A 22,325-nucleotide genomic window follows, 5' to 3' on the forward strand; every position below is an offset into this window, starting at 1 on the left:
AAACTATCTGAATGGTCAGTGAGTATTAGCCAGATATATCTATCAACCAATAAGCATTTGTATGAAATGTCAAACAACCAATCAGCATTAGTAGGAAGTACACATTTGATATAGATAGAGTGATGCATTAAAAAAAAGATTAGTCAGAGAATAACATGTAGATGTATTTTATAAAGTTTTATTAGCTGTTTAAATATTAACAAAACAAGTGTAAAATTTTAGTGTCTATAACACAATGGGAGCTGCCATGTTGTAACTTAGGTTAACTTCTCTGCTGTGGCCAATTAGCGACAGTTATATAGGTCACTAGAGTGTGCCTATAAACCACAATGTAAAGGCACATTTCAGCGCCGTTTTATTTTCAAACACCCCACAGCCGCCAATTTTAAAGCCCCAAAACTGCCTAGTGCAGTTGTATTTAATTAATAAGAAAAACTATAATGTCCTCAATAATTTAAAGCTCCACTTGTAATCTAACCCTTATTGAATATAATAATCAAAGTTAGATGCTACTGTTTCATATGCATGCCAAACCAAATTGGACTACAGTGTCCCTTTAAAGGAACATTTTACTCATATGCTAAATCAATTAAAAGTGAGGCTGGATTTCGGTGTGATATTTTCGAGTCAGCTTTTTACAAACATGTAAAAGGTTAAAATGTTTTACATCAAAATGTCCTCAGTAACCACATCCTGTTGCAGAGGGAAATAAGCAGTCAAGGTGTTTGTTCTGGACTTGCAAGGGATTGTGTGAAGAGAGTTATTTATTTCCATACACCTAGATTAAAAGTTTTGCGTTCGTGTTTTAACGCTGAAAAAATGATAATTTCAGCATTAAAACAGCACCTCAGCCATTACAAATCTTGTCGGTATAGCTGTACGGCAAGCATTTTAGCCTGTAACGCAACGTAAGTCCCGCACTCATAAAAATTAAGTTTTTTCATGGGACTTCCATAGCGCAGCCATTACGAGTTTTTCAGGGAGGCTAAAAAGCGGAGTTCCAGCCTATACCGACAAGATCCGTTCCGCAATCTAAAAGCAGTAGTTATGAGTTTTATGCAACAAAACTGTTACATAAAACTCATAACTAAAGTGTTACAAAGTACACTAAACACCTATTAACTATCTATTAACACCTAAACCGAGGCCCTCCCGCATAGCAAAAACTATAATAAATTTATTAACCCCTAATCTGCTGCTCCTGACATCGCCACCAATAATAAAATTTATTAACCCATATTTTGCCGCTCCCCGACATCGCCACCACTATACTAAAGTTATTAACCCCTAAACCGCCCGCCCTCCCTCCCACATCACAAACACTATTTATATATTATTAACCCCTAATCTGCTGTCCGCCCACATCGCCCCTACTATACTAAAGTTATTAAATCCTAATTCCGCCGCCACTATAATAAACCTATTATTAACCCCTAAACCGAAAGACCCCACAACTAAATATACTAAATAAACCTATTAACCCCTAAACCTAAAACCCCCACATCTCAATATACTAAATTAAACTAGTAACGCCTAAACCTAACGCCCCCTAACTTTCTATTAAAATTACAATTTCCCTATCTTAAATTAAATTAAAACTTACCTGTCAAATGAAAAAAACTAAGTTTAAACTAACAATTAAAGTAATATAACTATTAAACTAAAATTAAACTAACTACCAATTAAATATTTATACATTAAAAAATCCTAACACTACTATAAAAATGACAAAGTATCTTATTACAAAAAATAAAAAAGACTAAATTACAAAAAATAACAAACACTAAATTATGAAAAATAATAAATAAAATTATCAAAAATAAAAAGAATTACACCTAATCTAATAGCCCTATAAAAATAAAAAAGCCCAACCAAAATAAAAAAACCTAGCCTACAATAAACTACCAATAGCCCTTAAAAGGGTCTTTTGTAGGGCATTGCACTAAGGTAAACCGCTCTTTTACCTGAAAAAAAAATACAAAGACCCCCCAACAGTAAAGCCCACCACCCAACCAACCCCCCAAAATAAAAAAAACTAACTCTAATAAAAACCTAAGCTACTCATTGCCCTGAAAAGGGCATTTGTATGGAAATTGCCCTTTAAAGGGCATTTAGCTTGTTTACAAATAGCCCAAACCCTAAACTAAAAAAACACACCCAAAAACCCTTAAAAAAACCTATCACTAACCCCCGAAGAACCACTTACAGTTTTTGAAGTCCCGCTTGAATGATCTTCATCGAGGCTACTACTGAAATTGATTTGAACAGCCAATAGAATTTCAGAAGCTCTCATCCTATTGGCTATTTTGAACAGCCAATAGGATTTCAGTAGCACTCATCCTATTGGCTGATTTGAATTTCCAAAATAAAATCAGCCAATAGGAATGGAAGGGACGCCATTTTGAATTGCGTACCTTGCATTGAAGATTCAGTATACGGCGGTTACCGTATGAAGAGGATGCCCCCCGCCAGATGTCTTCAGGATGGACCCGCTCCGCGCCGCCGGGATGAAGATAGAAGTTGCCGCCTGGATGAAGATACAAGAGGACACCTGGATGAAGACTTCTCGCTGCCTGGATGAGGACTTCACCAACTGGATGAAGATAGAAGAGGCCGTCTGGATGAAGACTTCTTGCCACCTGGATGAGGACTTCGCCGCCTGGATGAAGATCGTACAAGCAGGACTTCAAAAACTGTAAGTGGATCTACGGGGGTTAGTGATAGTTTTTTTTAAGGGTTTTTGTGTAGTTTTTTTTTTTTAGTTTAGGGTTTGGGCTATTCGTAAACAAGCTAAATGCCCTTTTAAGGGCAATGCCCATACAAATGCCCTTTTCAGGGCAATGGGTAGCTTAGGTTTTTTAGATAGTTTTTTTTATTTTGTGGGTTTGGGGGGTAGGTTGTAATGTTAGTGGGTCTTTGTATTTTTTTTTTTTCAGGTAAAAGAGCTGTTTAACTTTTAAGGGCTATTGGTAGTTTATTCTAGAATAGGTTTTTTTATTTTGGGGTGGATTTTTTTTAAATGGGTATAAGAATAGGAATAATTGTTATTATTTTTGATAATTTGTTTGTTATTTTGTGTAATGTATTTTTTTCGTTTTGGGATGGGTTTTTATTTTTAGATTAGTGTGGGCGATGTTGGGGTGCAGGGGAATAGGGGTTAATAACTTTAGTATAGTGGCGGCGATATCAGGAGCGGCAGATTAGGGGTTAATAGATGTATTTAGGTGGCGGTGATATCGGGAGCGGCAGATTAGAGGTTAATAACATTATGCAGGTGTCGGCAATGTTGGGGGCGGCAGATTAGAGGTGTTTAGACTTAGGCTTTATGTTAGGGTGTTAGGTTTAAACATAACTTTTTTTTCCCCATAGACATCAATGGGGCTGCATTACGGAGCTTTTCATTCCGCTCTTCAGGTGTTAGGTTTTTTTCTGACACCTTCTCCCCATTGATGTCTATGGGGAAAGCATGCACAAGCACATCAAAACAGCGCTTGAATTGTGTGCGGTATGAAGCTTAAAACCACCATATCACACGCACAAGCCTGCTGTTTGAAAACTTGTAATGGCAGCGCTATAGAGGGTTCAATGACGCAACTTTTGTTGCGTTGGTTAATTTCCCTATAGCGCACATAATTTGTAATCTAGCTGCTTGTTAGTTCAAGTAAGTTTATTACGAAATCTCACAAGACTAAGGTGAATTTTTTTTTTCACTATGCACATGAGTTGAAAAGAATAGCTGAATAGCACCTACTCTGGTGAGCTAATTATTATTAGCTATTGTTCATTTTAAATAAAGAAATCACAGGCATACAATGTACAATATTTTTTACTTACAGTTAAATTAAAACAAATTATAATCCATGTTGTGTAAAGCGTCTCCATTTAGCAAAACATTTGAACTGAAAGTTACAAATAATAATGTTCATGATTTAATATATATATTTAAATATGGAGGACAGTGGATTATTTTTCATATTCACTTCATAGTCTGTCTAGCACATTCTTGAAGTGATCAGCAATTGGATTCCTTCTGCTAATTTTATAGACTACAATTTGACTCAAGACATTTTGATTATTGCTAAATGAGAAAGCTACCTTGGCCTTATCACATACAAAGTCATGTGGGTCTCTTTAGGAAGGTTGTCATTACTATGTAGCACTGTGAATCCCATAAAAACCATAGGAGGGCTATCTAAGTACAATGACCAGGGATACTTTGAATAGTCACTCACAAAGGACTAGGAATAGTTCTATTATTTTTTGTTATTATTTATTTCTGCTGAACAGGCAACAAGAAGATAAAAACTCAATACTTCCTTTATTTCATTTGATACTCTACAATAATTTTGGATATTGGAAGCCATAAAACTTTTTTTTTTTTTTTTTAAGAAATGCATACATAGAACAAAAGCAATTACAGTAATAAGGAAAAACCATCTCTGAAAAAAGATATGGGTTTAATGTCTCTTTAACCCTTTAAGGAACAGCAACGTACCCTGTAATGTCGCTGGTCTTTCTATAGGGATTGTGTAATTAATAGAGCGGTCTTACCTCGCTATTTCTGGTGACCAGAATGGTGGGTATAATAGCGCTATTAGTAATAAAAAAATGTAACGACCTGTGACGTACATGGAATGTCATGATCATTAAAGGGTTAACTCTAACAAAGGAGCTAAACTTGCATACTAGACAAGGTACAGCAAGTGATTGCCAGCAATTTACATATGTCACTATTGATTGGCTCATCAGCTGTGTCCTGCTGAGGAATGGCAATGCATTCCATCTCTTAAAGGTGCATTGTACACTAGATTTATCTTTGCATACATGTTTTGTAGATAATCCATTTATATAGCCCATCTGGGGGTGTTTTTGCTTATTTTTTTTAGTAACATTCTGCTGATTTTCAGAATTCTAACCAAGCTCCAAAGTATCAGATGTATACTGATGTCTACAGACTCCTGGTTGTTTAATAAGTCTTTTAACATGCAGGGGAGGGGTTAGTGTCTGTACTTCTTGTTTACTCAGCCCCTTTCATTGGGTGTCACAGCCTAACTTAACCAACAGTGCTAAACTGGGAGCTTCAAAGTGCATTTTTAAAAGGTTTTATACTGTATTTTAAATCAGTATCTGTGCATATTAATCTTTATAGTAGTGTCTATTACATGCAGTTATATGTAAATTGGTGTATACAGTCCCTTTAAGCCTAACATTAACACATAGCAATTTTTTATTTATTGTATTAATACAATGGTATAATGAATTAGATCATTGAATTATTCCTCTAGAGGAGAGCTCCCCAGCTACAGCCCAAGGGCCACATCTGACCCTCCAAGGGTCTATGCATAGCTCTCTGCAGCACTGATACAGAAACAAGAAATTAGTCATTTGTTATTGAAAGAAGCAATCCCACTTATCTTATTAGTTAATTAAGCAAAGTGAAATTAATTCATTAAAAGCAAATTCCTTTCTATTTTTAACTAGAATTTAATTATAATCTCATTTTTTGAGGGGTTATATTTAGCATCAGTATGAGTATAATGTAATGGGACTCATCCTACCATTAAAGGGACATGAAACCCAAAACTTTTCTTTCATGATTCAGATAGAGCAAGCAATGGTAAAAAAATGTACTTCTATTATCAAATGTACTTTATTCTCCTGGTATCCTTTGTTGAAAAGATGTTAGGTGGAGCGTGAACATGTCTGGGAAAACTATATGGTAGTAGTTTTGCAAGAATACATTTGGAAGAGCACTAGTTGGCAACAGTGTTTGCTGCCATGTAGTGCTCTAGACACATGCACACTACCTACCTAGATATGCTCTTCAATAAAAAAATAACACAAGAACAAAGTGAATGTAATAATAAAAGTAAATTGGATTATTTTTAAATTGTTATGGTCTGAAGTACGAAAGAAAACAATGTGGGTTTCATGTCCCTTTAACCACCCATTTGCTGAGCTGTTTTGGAGTTTGTCCATATTGCTTATATTTAAGCCGCACTGTAGGTCTTCCTACAGTGAGAATCCCACACGTATTATATATTGTTTGGTTGTTTTTTCACCAGACCTTGCTAATTCACACTATACAATTATTATTATTTTTATATCTCATGACACGTGAGAACTTAATAAAAACATTTGCATAAAAGTATATTTTTATTAGAATTTGAATAAACAAGAATGTAAAAATAGTGGAGGGTTTTCTAAACTCTTTCGAACAAAATAAGAAAGGTGAGTCTTGGGTTTCCGGTGGGAGGAGCTGTGCAGTGTGAACACGCTGTGTCGGCGTTGAGAGCCGAAGTTTGATCAGCTCCACATCACTCTCTCCTGGCGTCTTTTCTCCCGTTGTTGGTGCAGACAGCATCCTAGGGAGCCGGGCAAGCGCTACTCAAGCCCAGACGGGAAACCCACAAGAGACTTAATTTCGGCTTTTTTGTCAAAGCCGCAACTTCGCTACTCTGCTAAGAACCGGCAACCAGAGTCCTGTGCCTAGTGATTTACACCTGTTTCCTGTCCACCGCTGTATGTACAGCATGTCTTTTCCGTGATGAGACAGTATGTATCGCTCTGGCCACACATCAGTATTCCTCCAGGGATGATAGCTACCAGCGGAAAAAAAAAAAGAGATTACCTGCACAGGATAATATCCTGAGGATTAGTTGTGCCCGCTGTGGGGTGGCAATACCCCCTAGGACACCCACAGAACGCTAATTTCCCCCGGGAGCATTGAAAGCAACCTTAGTAAAGGTATCAGTGTCCAGTGCCTGGGGACATAACAGCTGAAGATTCTCGGCCTATTGGAAAGCGGCCCATCGTGTGAGCCTCCCCACCCACCCAATAGCAAACGAAGGTGTACCAGGAAATAGACGACACCTATCATTCTCATATGGAGCATATACAGGCTCGTTAAACCACCCAGATACTGTGTTGCTTGAAGAGGGGAGCAGATTGCTGGCTGAAAATCATAAGAAGAGCCCCAGAGTACTCCCTGAGGACTGAGCGAACAGTTTGGGCAATATATACGTGAGTGACAAACGCCTGTTATAACCTATTTGCTGGAATTTTTGTCTGTGTGCATATTCTGCTATTGTGGTGGGTGTAGGCTAAGTAACACATCGTTATGAGGATTTCCCAGTGTCTAAATACTTCCAAGACCGTTCACTAGAACTACCTAAAAAGGGGAAAGAAAGGAGTAATTGCATATGTCTCTATCCCTGGAAATAATACACTGGACGCTATTGAGAAGGCCAGAGTGCTCAACTTGAGCTTAAAATTTTCTTTTTTTCTTTTTTTTTGGGACGCTACCTTGCAGAAGAAGAGAATTGTTTTTTTTTGTGACCGCTGTGATCTTTTATTAACCCCTCTCCATTTTTTTTTCTTTTTTCTCATAATTATAATATTGGCACTATAATGTAACAATATTTGTGTTAAATAGTTAATCCATTCAAGTGGTCTATATATATGCAATGTTAATGGCTTTTCAAATCTATGCTTAAGAAGATCTTACTAACTTAATATTCTTTTGATACCTCTCATAATTCTTATCTAATTACGCAGAATTTTTTTTTGATAACTGGCTACTACGATAAAGATAGGGAAAAGCTCCCCTTATTTAGGATTACTCTATTGTAAACTCTGTAGATTACTTTTAAGAAACTATAATATACATAGTACTGATTATTTGCACATTAAATAGTCTAGGTTCTCTGGATATCTATCTAACTGATATTGAGCTATGGAAAAACTTTTTCTGTCCTAGAGATCACAGGCCTTATTCACTACTATCGATTCTTTTTTTTTTTTTTCTCTCCTTTTTTTTTTTTCTTTCTCTTTTTTTTCTCTCTTTTCTTCCCTCAATTAATTAGGGAGGAGCACTACTGAGAACAGTCCATTAATATACACACGTGACACATAGTGGAAGACTAGTGTCAAAGCATAAGATAGGGTGAGGAGGCTTTACTATACACACATATTTATTTTCTCCCTTTTACACGTATTTGGGTGGTATTTTTTGCACGTTCACTTCGCAGGCGGCTGCCTGGCATTGTTCACAGATTAGGGGTGGTTTTCTTTTTCCACTCACATTTTGGATGGAAAGATTTATCACGCAGGGGAAGTCTAGTTCTCCCATAATGCCTGTGAAAACGAAAGACAAAAAAAGTAAAGTAGCAGATATTAGCTTAGATAGTACAATGGAGACCAGCAGGTCCCCATTTGATTCACAAGCTCTTATAACTAAAATATCAGAAGTGTTTTCACCACAATTTGCAGATATTAAAAAAGAGCTGGGCTCCATTGCTACTGAAATAGGATCGCTGTCTGCTGAGGTAAGACAGTTTTCAGCACGTCTAACGGAAGCAGAGACTAGGATCTCTGATATAGAAGACCAGACGAATATGCAGGCTGATACCCTACGAAAACAAGAATCCAAAATTAAAAATATGCAGTTGCGCCTGGAGGATCTAGAGGATTAGTGGGACTTCCAGAACAGTCAGAATTCGAGGATTTAATAAAATTCACATCCACTACATTACCCCTTTCTCTTGGCATGCCATCTCACTTGTTACCACTCACAATTGAGCGTGCCCACAGATTGGGTCCCAAGAAGTCCTCTCTGGATGGAGTTTCAAAAAATAGAGTCTGTCTATTTAAACTTCTTAAATTTCAAGATAAAGTCGATCTATTAAAACTATTCAAAAAATCTGATCCCCCAGTATTTGGAGGCAGTAGGATATTATTATTTCAGGACTTCTCTTTTGAAACTTCATCTAAGAGAAGACAGATGGCCCCTCACTGTACACAACTAATAAATAAAGGGCTAAAGGCTCATATGGTATATCCTGCCAGAATTATAGTTGAGGATTACTCTGGTATCAAACATGTATTTGATGATGTTACAGAAGTTAAAAAATATATTGAGAGCAGCTAATCGCAGGAAATTTCACTAGTTAGAGTCTATGATTTCTTTTCTCTCTTAATGTTGCTGAAAACTAATTATCTAACGCGATGTAAGGATAGCGAAGTTGTCTTTTTTGTTCCATACTATTTTAGGGTTGAGTTGTGTGTTGTTGTTTTTTTGTTTTTTTTTCCACTCCCTCTCCCTTTTTTTTTCCTTCCTCTTTTTCTCTTTTTTTTTTTTTTCCTTCTTCTCTCTCCCTCCCTCTCCTTGTTTTTCTCTCTCCTCTCCCTTATCTTTCTTCTCTCCGCTGCCTCCCCTCTGCCTCATGCGCGCCCTCAGCTCGCCCCAAATCAAATGTTCCCTCATAAATTAGCTATTGAATTTTAAGCTAGATCATGGAAGGAATTAAAGTATTATCCTGGAATATAGGAGGAATATCCTCTCCAATTAAACGCAAATTGGTTATTAAGACCCTAGCAAGATATAATCCAGATGTTGTCCTTCTCCAGGAGACACACCTTAATGAGCATGAAGCGGCTAAATTGAAGATAAAATGGGTAGGGGAAGTAATCTCTACGACTGGTTCATCTAGAAAATGTGGGGTCGCTATTCTTTTCCATAAAGAACTGGAATATAGAATAGAGAAGATAGAAATAGATCCGGCTGCAAGGTATATACTTATCCATGTTTTTATAAAAAACATTAAATTTATATTCTGTAATATATATGCTCCAAACCAATTCTCTAAAGAATTTTGGGAGAAAATAAAAATTAAATTATTCCCTCTTATCACAGAAAATTTAATATTAGGAGGTGATTTTAATGCCATGCTATGTCCTGTGTTAGACAGATTGTCCAATAAAAACAGATCACTATATACAAAAAATGCAAAATACTTATCACAATTTTGTGCCAGGCTAAAACTAGTAGATATTTGGCGTCTAAAAAATCCAGATAAACAAGCATTCTCTTGTGAGTCTAAAGCACATGGCACCTTCTCGAGAATCAATCTATTTTTAATTGCGGAGAATTTGTCTATTCAGAAGTTGGAGGCAGGGATTGGAGATATTATTATCTCGGATCACGCTATTATTTCTTTGACTTTCCTTTCTAGGTTAAAACAGCGGACTCAAACACCCAGTTTTTATTTTCCTCGATACTTGTACACTAATCCGAAATTTGTTAATTTCTTGAGATCGCGGTGGCAGCAATATTATTCCGACAATGTGAGTTATTCCAATAAACCGGAAATTTTCTGGGAAGCTTTTAAAGCAGTAATGCGGGCAGAAATACAAACATATCTCAGTATAGCAAAAAAAAAGAGTAAAGTATGGGAAATCCAAATAATTAATAAAGTCAAGAATTCATATAGTAAATATTGTTTAAGCCGCACTTCGGCAAATTGGAAAAGATACCAAGATAATAGGAAGGAAAGAGATCTATTTTTAAAACAGAAACTTTTAGAAGAAGAAGCGAAAATTAATCTCCTATTTAAAGGAACCCACGGATCCTCTGCTAAATATTTGGCTAGACTCATTAAGGTTAGAAAAAAGAAAAATCTTATCTCTGTGATTCAAACCGAAAAGGGTAGATATACGGAGACTAATGGAATCATGGAGGCATTTTTTGTTTATTATCAACAGCTATACTCTGGAGTTAAGATAGATAATGCCAATCAAGATCTCTTCTGGTCCATGATAAAGACACCTCAATTAAGTAGCGAGGACTTAATATTAATTAATGCTCCAATATCTATCGATGAAATTAAAAGAGCCATAGATCACTTGAAGATGAATAAAGCCCCTGGACCAGACGGGTTTCCCGCAGAGTTTTATAAATGTACTGGCGAGGTTCTTCTGCCCACTTTAGAAAAGTTATTCAATTGCTATTATAGCTCGGATAATGCGATTTCTAGCTACTTTTCTGCGGCTAATATTTCTCTCATCTTGAAGAAAGGTAAAAATCCCGAAAATCTGGCCTCTTATAGGCCAATTTCGGTTCTGAACACAGATTATAAGATCTTAATGGCCATTATCTCTTTAAGATTATCTGTTTGTCTAACTAAAATTATCCATCCAGATCAGACTGGATTTATGGTAGCTAGAAATCCAGTAAAAAATACTCGCAAATTGATTAACTTCCTAGATTATGCCTGGAATGTGGATAGGGAAAAGAAGACGCCTTCATGGCAAGAAACTGCAATACTCTTTCTGGACGCGGTCAAAGCCTTTGACTCGATTGTATGGGAATATCTATTCAGAGCGATGGATCAATTTGGTTTAAAAGGGGAATTTGTCAAGTTTATTGGTAGATTATATCATAATCCGATCTCCTATTTGCTTATTAATGGCTCTTTATCCCCTAAAATAACATTACAGAGAGGCACCAGGCAAGGGTGCCCTTTATCCCCTCTACTTTTTAATATAGCGCTGGAACCTCTTGCGATTCGATTCAGAGATGTATTGCTAGGAGTCCCATTCGGCGCACACCGTCTTAAAACGCTGCTCTATGCAGATGACGTGTTGGTTTTCCTTACCAATATCCAGCAGTCTATCCCTATGATCATACGTGTGTTAGAAATTTTCAGTTCCTTCTCAGGTTATAAGATTAACCTAGAAAAGAGCGAATTAATGTGTATAAACAACCCTCAGTTAGCAGGCATTGATATCCCATTTAAAATGGTTGACGTCATTAAATATTTAGGTTTAACTCTACATAAAAATCCTAAATTTTGGTATAAAGCTAATTTTGAGACTCTGCTCCAAAAAATTGGATCTGATTTACATCTATGGGCCGCTTTTCCATTGTCTATTACAGCCAGAGTAAATCTGATAAAATCAATTATTTTTCCACGTTTATTATACCCTCTTCAGAATCTGCCTCTATTTATATTAAATAAAGATTTAAAGCTTTTTAATGCTTTAATCTCCAAATTTATTTGGAATAATAAAAGGCCTCGAATTGCATTGGCCAGACTAATGCAAAATTATGGATCGGCGGGTTTGGCGCTTCCCAATCTTAAATTATATAACCTGGTTGTGATGGTTAAAACGGCAATAGATTGGCTAGCTGGTACTAATCTAGTCTCATCAGCAGAAATAGAAAACTATCTGATTACCCCATTTGCGTTAAAGGCTATATTACATATCGCTGCTCAGAATCTACCCCAGAATGTTAGCTGTCTCATCACTATTAGGAATATAGTATTGGCCTGGCAGAAGTTTTGTGCAATATTAAATATAGATTACTCGTTCTCTGAATGGCTTCCTATTATAAATAATCCAAATTTTTTGCCAGGCCTCTATCAAAAAGCTTTTAAAGTCTGGTCCGATAAAGGTCTACATTATGTAAAACAGTTATTTGATGAGAATGACCAATTTTTAGTAGCAGATACTATTTTTAATAAATATGATCTAGCCAGATCCAATCTATTTGCCTACTTTCAAATTCGCCATTTTGTTTTATCACAAAATTGGTCTCTTCCTTCTTTTTCTGACTGGACGGACATTAAGCTTCTTATACAAAAATTTGTGGGAGGAATTTCTTCTATATCCTTGATGTATGATATCATGTTGAATAAACAGAGTCTACTATTCAAGGACATTATTTGCAAATCCTGGTCTCCGCTAATTCCCTTGATAAACCATGACAAGATTACTCAGAGTTTTGACTCTCTACATAAGTGCAAAGTCCCGGTTTCTTGGAAGGAATCTCACATGAAGTTGGTCAATAATTTTTACCTTTCCCCGTGGAAAATTTCTAGAATCTTTCCGTCTTCGGTCAATTTATGCCCTCGTTGTTCACATGATAGAGCTGATATACTCCATATGTTTTGGACATGCCCTATGGTAAGACAACTGTGGCTGAAGATTATCTTCTGGTTTAATAAATTATACAAAATATCATGTGCTCTATCTGCGGAGGATATTATCTTCTTATGCCCCCCACAGGAGGCTCTTAATGTGAATACTATAAATAGCCTAAATACTATTATTCTTACGGTTAGATATTGTATACTTAAAAATTGGAAAGCTAGGCGGATACCGGGATTAGCTATGGTCTTCAGATCACTACAAGATCAAATTGTTTTCGAGTCGTTTCATCTTCACGACGCATCTGAGAAAAGGATCAAGAAGTTTTTCTGGAAATGGAAGCCAGTTATTTTATCTTATCCATATTTCTTGCAAAAGAGGATTCTGTCGCCTTTTCTTTCTTCACAGACCTTCGCGGAATTAACGCTATTGGAGATTTTTCCACATATTTGGATTAATGGTACTATGAGAGAATCTTAGTTGGTGGCGCTATGGGGGGCGGGATGGGGGTGAGGCGGTGGTGGAGATAGGGGTTGGGAGAGAAATACCCCGGCATATTGACCCTTCCTTCTTCCCCTTTTTTTTTTTGTTTTTGTTTTTTTTTTTTGTTTGTTGTTTCGTTTTGTGTTGTTTTGTTCTGTTTTGTTCTGTTTTGCTTTTACATTTGTTGATGTATTCTGAGAAGGAAAATTTAGGAAAGTACATTAATGAAAAAGATTATGGTTTATGATTTTAGAGACACAGGGCAGAAACACGAAACCATATTATGTCATGCTAACTATTTGATAATGAAATGTCTAGGATTTAAGCTCAGAATGATCAGCTAATAATAGTTAGTTTGCTACATATTGTTGTAATAATCTTTGTGTCTCCTTTTTCGTTACTTCATTTACACATTGATAAAGAGAGGTTTAAAATTTTTTCATCTCTAGGTATTAAAAAAATAGAAAACAGGAGGTTTATCTATAATTGTTTTGTTATAACTGTGATGTAACAGATTTGTTTTTCGACAATTTGATTGTTATAATCTTTTTCTTTTTTCTGTTGACTTTTGTATTTAACCTCAATAAAAAGGAATTAAAAAAAAAAAAAAAAAGAAAGGTGAGTCTTAGGGGCTTCTAGGACTTAAAGGGACATTAAACACTAAATAAATGTTAGATAGAATGATGCATTCAAGGAAAAGATTAGTCTGAGAATAACATGTAGATGTATTTTATAAAGTTTCATTAGCTTTTTAAATATTAACAAAATAAGTGTAAAGTTTTACTGTCTATAAAACAATGGGAGCTGCCATGTTGTAACTTAGGTTACCTTCTCTGCTGTGGCCAATTAGGGACAGTTATAATTAGGTCACTAGAGTGGGCAGCCAATGGCTGTGTGGAATATAAACAGTGTTCTGCACTTCCATTAATAACAGGAACAGAAAAGCTCACAATTTTGGAATGGAATTACCGGAAAAGAGGACAAAATTAATAATGAAAGTATATAGCAGAGGTTTTTTTATAATTAGGATTTATCATTTTATATTACCATCTCACAGTGCTTAATGTCCCTTTAAGGGACTTGAGATTGAGGGGTTTAAATATTTTCCCCCATACAGCTCTCTAAAGTCCCAAGGAGCTCTCCCTCTTCACTTCCCAGTTTCCAGGGCTTAGTGATGTCAATACTCATGGATGTTGTGATGTTAGTGGGATCCCAAGATTCCTCTAGTGATGCCAGTCCTCTGAGCCACCAGGGGTTTGGGAGTAAAGGCAGGGAAGGCCTTGATAAAAGTAATTACATCATGCAACACCTTGACACACTTTCAAGGATTTAAAGAATAAATGCTAGATAAAAAGACACGTTTAAAGTGGATTACCCTGAGAATTTGTGGAATGAATTTTGAAATTATATTAGTTGTTTAAATAATGAAGAAATAAGCGTAACATTTTATTGACCATAAAACAATCGTCACCCCATGTTGTAACCTAGGCTTACTTTTTTGCTTACACCAATTAAAGACAGTTAAAGAATGTGTAACCAAAGGCTGAATTGCAAAGCCCATAATTATCACAATGAAATTACAGAAAAAGGGAAAACATAAATAATCAAAATATATCACAAAGTCTTTTACTGCACATAATTGAACCATTTAGATAATAATTCCAAGCTGTTTAATGACTATTTAAAGGGACATTGTAATCCAATAATATTTTGTTAATAATTTTATTATTGCATGGATACTTGCATGTTTAACCACTCCAAATAAATTTGTAGATTTTAATAGACATATTGGTCCTTTGTGCTACAAATGAAGATGACTGAACAGTGTATAGTGTTCAACAAGTATACAGAAAGGAAGATTTGTTTAATAATGTGTATGCAGCTTTAATAGACGTTTCACATGCAGGATCAGTCAGGAAGATTGATTAAACATGTGCTCTATGTTGTGATATTACTCACGTCTCTGTTAGTGGAAGTTTATGTATATTCCTTGCATACTCACAGTTTGTGCAGGGCCAGTAATGCTCAGAAACTTGCATTTGTAAGACAATAGTCAGTGGCAGACACAGCTGTGACCACACACAAAAGGATGTTACATATCCCACTAGCATATAACACCCCACACTAGCACATCCACTTACCATACAAGAGAATATAACACCTCACACACTAGCACATCCACTGACCATACAAATAGTGACACCAGTACACTCCACCACACAACACTCTGTAACACAGCATCAAAAGCATTTAGAGAATATATATCAGACCTGCAAAACCACATCAGTGAGAGACACCAGTACACTCCACCACCCAACACTCTGTAACACAGCATCAAAAGCATTTAGAGAATATATATCAGACCTGCAAAACCACATCAGTGAGAGCACAGCCAATGAAAGAGTGTCACTAAACACCTTACAAACAGCTCTGAAGGAGAGGTACACTGGGCAATGGGAGGAACAGATAGGGCAACAGAACAAGCTGCAGTGTTACAGGTCTCTACAAAGAGAGTACTAACTAGGTGAGTATCTCACAAGTGTCACCAACCCAAGGCACAGACAGATACTCACTAATTGCAGAATCTCTGACTACCATCTGGAAATAGAGACTGGCAGATATCAGACAAAATGGAGGCCCAGGGCAGCCAGACAATGTGCGCAGGGGACATAGAGACTGAAGCGCACTTCCTCTTGTACTGTACAGGATACAAACTCTTAAGGGATAAATGCTTGCCAGAAATATTGAAAGAAATAACAGACTTCCCACAGATGTCTTAACAAGAAAGACTATGGGGCATATTTATAAAGCCCCGTATGGAGCTTAAAGCCCCGTGTTTAAAGACCGCTGCTCCATAACCTGTCTGCCTGCTCTGAGGAGGCGGACAGAGATTGCCGGAAATCAACCTGATCAAATACAATCAGGTTGATTGACAGCCCCTGCTAACCGCAAATCTGCAGGGGGTGGCATTGCACCAGCACTTGACAAGAACTGCTGGTGCAATGCTGAATGCAGAGAGCGTAATGCTGTCCACATTCAGCGATGTCTATCGGACATGATCCGCTGATCGGATCATGTCAGACAGACATTTGATAAATAGACCCCCATGTGAACTCTTAAGAGAAAAAAACAAAGCTACAAAAATAGTAGCAAAATATGTAACAGACTGTCACATGACCAGAACCCCCAATCAGAATAAATGAACTGTTATCATATTTACCCACTATACTCCTACTTTATACATTGTTATTGATCTGTTTTATTGTAACATATTACTTTGGCAACACATGTAATAATGTCATGCTTAAAGTATTCTTGACTTGACTTGAATATAACACCTCACACACTAACACATCCACTGATCATACAAGAGAATATAACACCTCACACACTAGCACATCCACTGACCATACATCAACTCCATTCACCACACAAATTCAACTCTTTCACAAACCACACAATACATTGTAGCACACACTAGCACATCTGCAAACCATACAATAGACTATCATACAGGACATCCACCAAACATGCAACAACATATTCTTCTCAATACCCACGTAGTGCAGTAGTTCTGGTGCACGCAGGTGGGTATACTGCTTACCCTTAAAAGTCAATGTAGAATAGAGAATTCTCAGCAGCAAGCAGTACAATTAAAAATGTATTTATTAGCATCCAGACAAGACAGACTACAATGTTTCATGACCTTAATCATGCCTCCAAGATGGGTGAAGCATTGCAGTCTATCTTTTCTCGATACTAAGAAATGTTTCATTGTAATACTTGGTGCTGAGGACTCTCTATTCTACATTCACGTAGTCACTGACCATACCCTTCCACAAAATCTCACACCAGTTTAAAACTTCCATAGACCACACAATACATTATACTAAACATTTGCACATCAGCTGCCCATACAACAGCTATTCATGCCCCATACCACATTAACTAGCCATTTAAATCATATCTCACACCAGTACAGCCACTAAACATACAACAGCACCTTATACCCTTCAGTAGCACTTTAACTGACTACAATCATTATGCCAAAACCCACATCAAGAGACCATACAATGGCAGTTTTTATTCATTAACACTACACCAGCACATGCTATCTATATACCCATGTCCCTTTAATTTCAACATAATTTAGATAAGTGCATCCAATTTCAAATGATAGCATGATGTATTGGAAAAACAGATATCCACATTTAAAAAAAATGAAGCAAATGCATCAAAAGTGATATACCAAGACCATGAACTAAAAGTAATACTTCTAATATAGATTTACAATTATTATTTAATATCTTAAGTGGATTTTGTGGTTTAATGCCCTTTTTAGCTGAGAGTTTCCAACTCAATTACTTTCTCCTAAGAAGATAAAGGCTTCAACAACTGAGACAAAAGAAACATAAGACACTTACACTCATTCATTACATTTCTGTTAAGGAATGTGCAGACTAGTGAGGAGGATAATGATGTAACACACATATAGCTCTATCTATTGATCTATCTGTCTATCAATCAATCTATCTATCATCTATCCATCTATCTTTCTGTCTGTCTGTCTGTCTATCTATCTATATGTCTGTCTGTCTGTTTGTCTATCTCTCTGTCTGTCTGTCTATCTATCATTAATCTATCTATCTATCTGTCTGTCTATCTATCTCTCTGTCTGTCTGTCTGTTTGTCTATCTATCTGTCCGTCTGTCTATCTATCATTAATCTATCTATGTATCTATCAATTTATCATCTATCCATCTATCTTTCTGTCTGTCTGTCTATCTATCTATCTGTCTGTCTGTCTGTTTGTCTATCTCTCTGTCTGTCTGTCTATCTATCATTAATCTATCTATCAATTTATCATCTATCTATCTGTCTGTCTGTCGGTCTATCTATTTATCTGCCAGCCTGTCTGTATGTCTGTCATTCTGTCTCTATCTATATTTCTATATTTCTGTCTGTATGTCTCTATCTATCTATCTTTCTATTTCACTGCTCATCTTTATAAAAATTCCAATATTTTAGTGCATTTTATTATTGCACTATTGCTTGCCTCTAACTAAGTGTTAAACTCCGGCAAAGTCAACTCCAGAGCATCAATACACTACTGGGAGCTAGCTGAAATCTTATTATTGGCTCACCAGATTTGTCCAGCTAGCTCTCAGTAGTCTGTTGCTGCTCTGTAGCTGACTTTAACTATGTTTTTAAACACATATAGATTAACTTTGTACCAATTACTTTTTGCACTTTTAAGTCACTTTAATATTGAAACAAACTCTCCATGTACATTGTCCTAATTTAAAAAAATGGGTACTTATTCATTAAACTTTGCATTCACATTAAGTATTGACAGCTTTATCAGGTAATCATTTTACACTTGAGTCCTTGGAATATTTAAAGTTATTCAATTCTAACCATAACAAATCTGTAGGTGAAGAGTTTGGAATCTGAAATCTGTGATTTTAGCCCTGAGATGATTTCAAGTGAATTGCAAATAAGTTATTTGGAGATAGAGAATATGTTATATTTCTAGTAGAAAGTAGGCTATGTTTTTAAATTCTGACTCAGGATATGCAAGACAACTGTAGAGAATAGCTTTGCATTTGACTTGCACTTGGAAGATAGCTGACTTGGATATTTTTCTTCTAGTCATCTATTCCAGTGTTTATCAACTGCGGTCCTCAAGTACCCCCAACAGGCCAGGTTTTCAAGATAGCTGAACCAGTGCACAGGTGACGTAATCAGCTGATAAGTAACCATGGTAACTAACCTGCTCTCATCCATCAGCTGATTATTTCACCTGTGCACTAGTTTAGCTATAATGAAAACCTGGACTGTTGGGGGTACTTCTGGATCGCGGTTGAGAAACACTGATCTATTCCAATTAAATCACAGCCAGCACATAGTCTACCACTGTGAAAATACTTCCTTTACTAACAATCCATAAAAGTAAAAAAATAAAAATTTAAGTTCTAAACAACACAAAATTAAAACTGTCAACAAAATGTAAATAAATAATCATTTTATCTCACGTTACAAATGATAAATGTTAAAGATAAGTATGCCTATTAAACATATGTGTAATGCTAGTACTAACCTTACATCAAAACTCTCATAAAACAATCTGATTAATACATCATTTTTATAGTCAATTAAAAAAAATATATAGTTTTCTAAGAATTTGATCATAAAAATATGAATAGTGACAAATTAATTTGCAATAATTAAATACATTCCTCTTGCCCCTTGAATCCTAGTATTTGGTTTAAAGACGCATCTCTCTTATAAAAGAGCTTAAATCTATCACAAACCTTCATGAAGGTTTTTACTTGACGCATTTCACATTTTGACCAGATACAGAAATAGAATGTTTGACAAGGGCAGATAAAAGGTTGTAACATATTATTCTGTTACCCTCTTTCATAGCCTGAGATTTAAAAGATGATATGATCAATTCAGCAAAGAGTGAACAGGGTATTCTTTTTGTATTTCACATTAACATTTTAATATTATCCTGTACAATCTCAACAGTTATAAAAATAAAATCTTGTGCTTGCTTCCAGTTATCCTTTTCAGGGAGCTCTACAAGAAAACTCCCTAAGTGAAAAACTTTCCTTTTATTTTGGATTTCTACTTTACCCCACAAAGGGTGACTCATCAACTATTTAGTCTTGTGCTTGCTTCTAAAAATAAAATAAACCTTCTTTTGTGTGCCAAGAATGGTTTGCAGTCATCATTCACTTAAAGTAGCTCAGTTTTGAGACGTTCTTAGTCTGGCTTTTTGGGTTCAAATTTCAAAACTCTAAATGACGATTCCCTTCCACCACCACTAAGATTGCACACTCTATAGAAAAATAGGGATTGGACACTCCAAAAGAAAACATATTTATCATATTTATGGCTAAATATTTTGACTTTTCATATTCTAAATCCTTTGACTTCTAGTTGTTGACATTTTTACACCTGGACAATTTTGTGCATTGTTTACTTTATGTTAATACAATTTTTAAAAACAATTGCTCTAATCACACAAATTTAACCCATGAAAGTGGGATTCAAATGAATTATGATCATAACATTTATTTAACCCATAAAAGTGGGATTCAAATGAATTATGATCATATTTATTATAATCACAAAGAAGTGTGAGGACATCTATAGCATACTAATGATGAAGTTGCACAAAATTATGTGAATTTGTTAATAGTTAAAGGGACATGAAACCCAATTTTTTTCTTTCAAGATTTAGAAAGAGAGTACAAATTTTAAACAACTTTCTAATTTACTTCTGTTATCTAATTTGCATAATTCTCTTGATATACTTTGCTGAAAAGCATATCTAGATAGGCTCAAAAGCTGATTGGTTGCTGCACATAGATGCTTCATGTGATTGGCTCACACATGTGAATTGCTATTTCTTTAGCAAACGATATCTAAAGGAATGAAGCAAATTAGATAATACAAGTAAATTAAAATGTTGCTTAAAATTGTATTATCTACTTGAATCATGAGAGCATTTTTTGGGTTTAGTGCCCCTTTAATTAAAAAAAGGCTTTTAAATACATTAAAGGACCACTTAACAGTAAAACTGCATAATCAATAAACACATAATAAAAATACAATGCAAAAGCCTTTGAATTTCAAATGAGAAGTAGATTTGTTTTTCTGACAAATGTCAGTTAGTTACATTTTTCTTCCTAAAACATCATGTGACAGCCATTAGCCAATCACAAAATGCATATACGTATATCCTATAAATCTTGCACATGCTCAGTGGGAAAGTGTACATATAAAAAGATTGTGCACATTTAGATAATGGAAGTGAATTGGAAAGTTGTTTAAAATAGAGTGATCTATCTGAATTATTGAAGTTTTATTTTGATCTGACTGTCTCTTTAACCCCTTCACTTTCAGAGAAAAACGTGCCCAAAATACTGGAGAATTTTTAACATTTTTGCTATCACTCCATTTAAACAGAAATAGAGCCTTGTTTTCTTCTATTTACCTGTAAAAACTATATATTTTTTTAAGTACACAACACAAGGTATTGATTTTGGCCCATCTTGCTATATTTCATGCCACCATTTCACTGCCAAATGCGTGCACATTCCTGAGTCTACCTCAGTATGCTCTAATGTCAAGGTGATACATTTAAAGAAATCAAAACAAGGCAAAGATGTAAATTTGCTAATAGAACTAAGCTGGAACATTGGAAAGCTTAGTTGTTTTTTTTGTTTTTTTAATTGTATGCTTTATATTTATATGATTCATGAAAGTTTCATTTTTACTTTTGGTTGCAGTGGGGACAGGCAATAGCTTGGGAAAACAGAGAGGATAAAGTTGCAATAGTCAAGGTGGGAAATGACAAGTGATTAGATTCAAATCTTTATTGTATCTTGTATGAGAAAGTAATACATTTTATAAAAAAATTGTGAAAACAGAAGAAGTTGGATTAGAACTATGGGAAGCAAAGCAAAGTTCTAAATTAAAGGGACAGTAAACACATTGCAATTACAAAATGTCTCTGAAATATTTAAATAGATTAACATATAAGCAGAGTCTGAATACTATTAGAACTAATTGACACCTTTTTGTTGCAATTATTTGTCAACAGTCAAACTTCCCTCACCAATGTCCTTATTTAGAGAAGCCAATCAGTACTTGAGTCTGTAGATGACAAGGTTGGCCACTGTCATGGTGTTAAAAAAAATCCATTGTTTGCGTCAAAAGACGTCATAAGATAACAGACTGCAAATCAGTAAAATATGTATCAAGATCAGGCTTGTGGAGTCTGATTTGTGCTCTTCGGTTTTCAGGACTGCAAAATCTACCATTTCCTGACAATTTACAGAAAAAGTGGCAAATTATTTTTTTTACAGAACTACAAAGCAAAGGATTTAAATTAATATTTAGTTTAATATTTAACTGAAGAAAATCACCACTATAATCATTAAAAAGCCAAATCTAGAAACAACTAAAGTGTTTTTTCCGTTAAAGAGAAATTGTAAAACAATATTTTCACTATTAAATTTGTAACCATAACATTTAATTAAATTCCCTTTCCCTTTTCATGAGAACGTGTTTAGATACAAAATAGCTTTTTACATGCAATAGAATACTTACATTAA

General features: G+C 35.5%; 1 protein-coding gene across 1 annotated transcript in view; it reads right to left on the bottom strand.

The window, feature by feature from the left end:
* The window catches only part of GRID1 (glutamate ionotropic receptor delta type subunit 1), a 1,251,691-nt gene that overhangs the window by 936,940 nt on the left and 292,426 nt on the right, over positions 1–22,325 (bottom strand). The window lies entirely within an intron of this gene.

This window comes from Bombina bombina, chromosome 9, assembly GCF_027579735.1.
Source record: "Bombina bombina isolate aBomBom1 chromosome 9, aBomBom1.pri, whole genome shotgun sequence".
Lineage (NCBI taxonomy): Eukaryota > Metazoa > Chordata > Amphibia > Anura > Bombinatoridae > Bombina > Bombina bombina.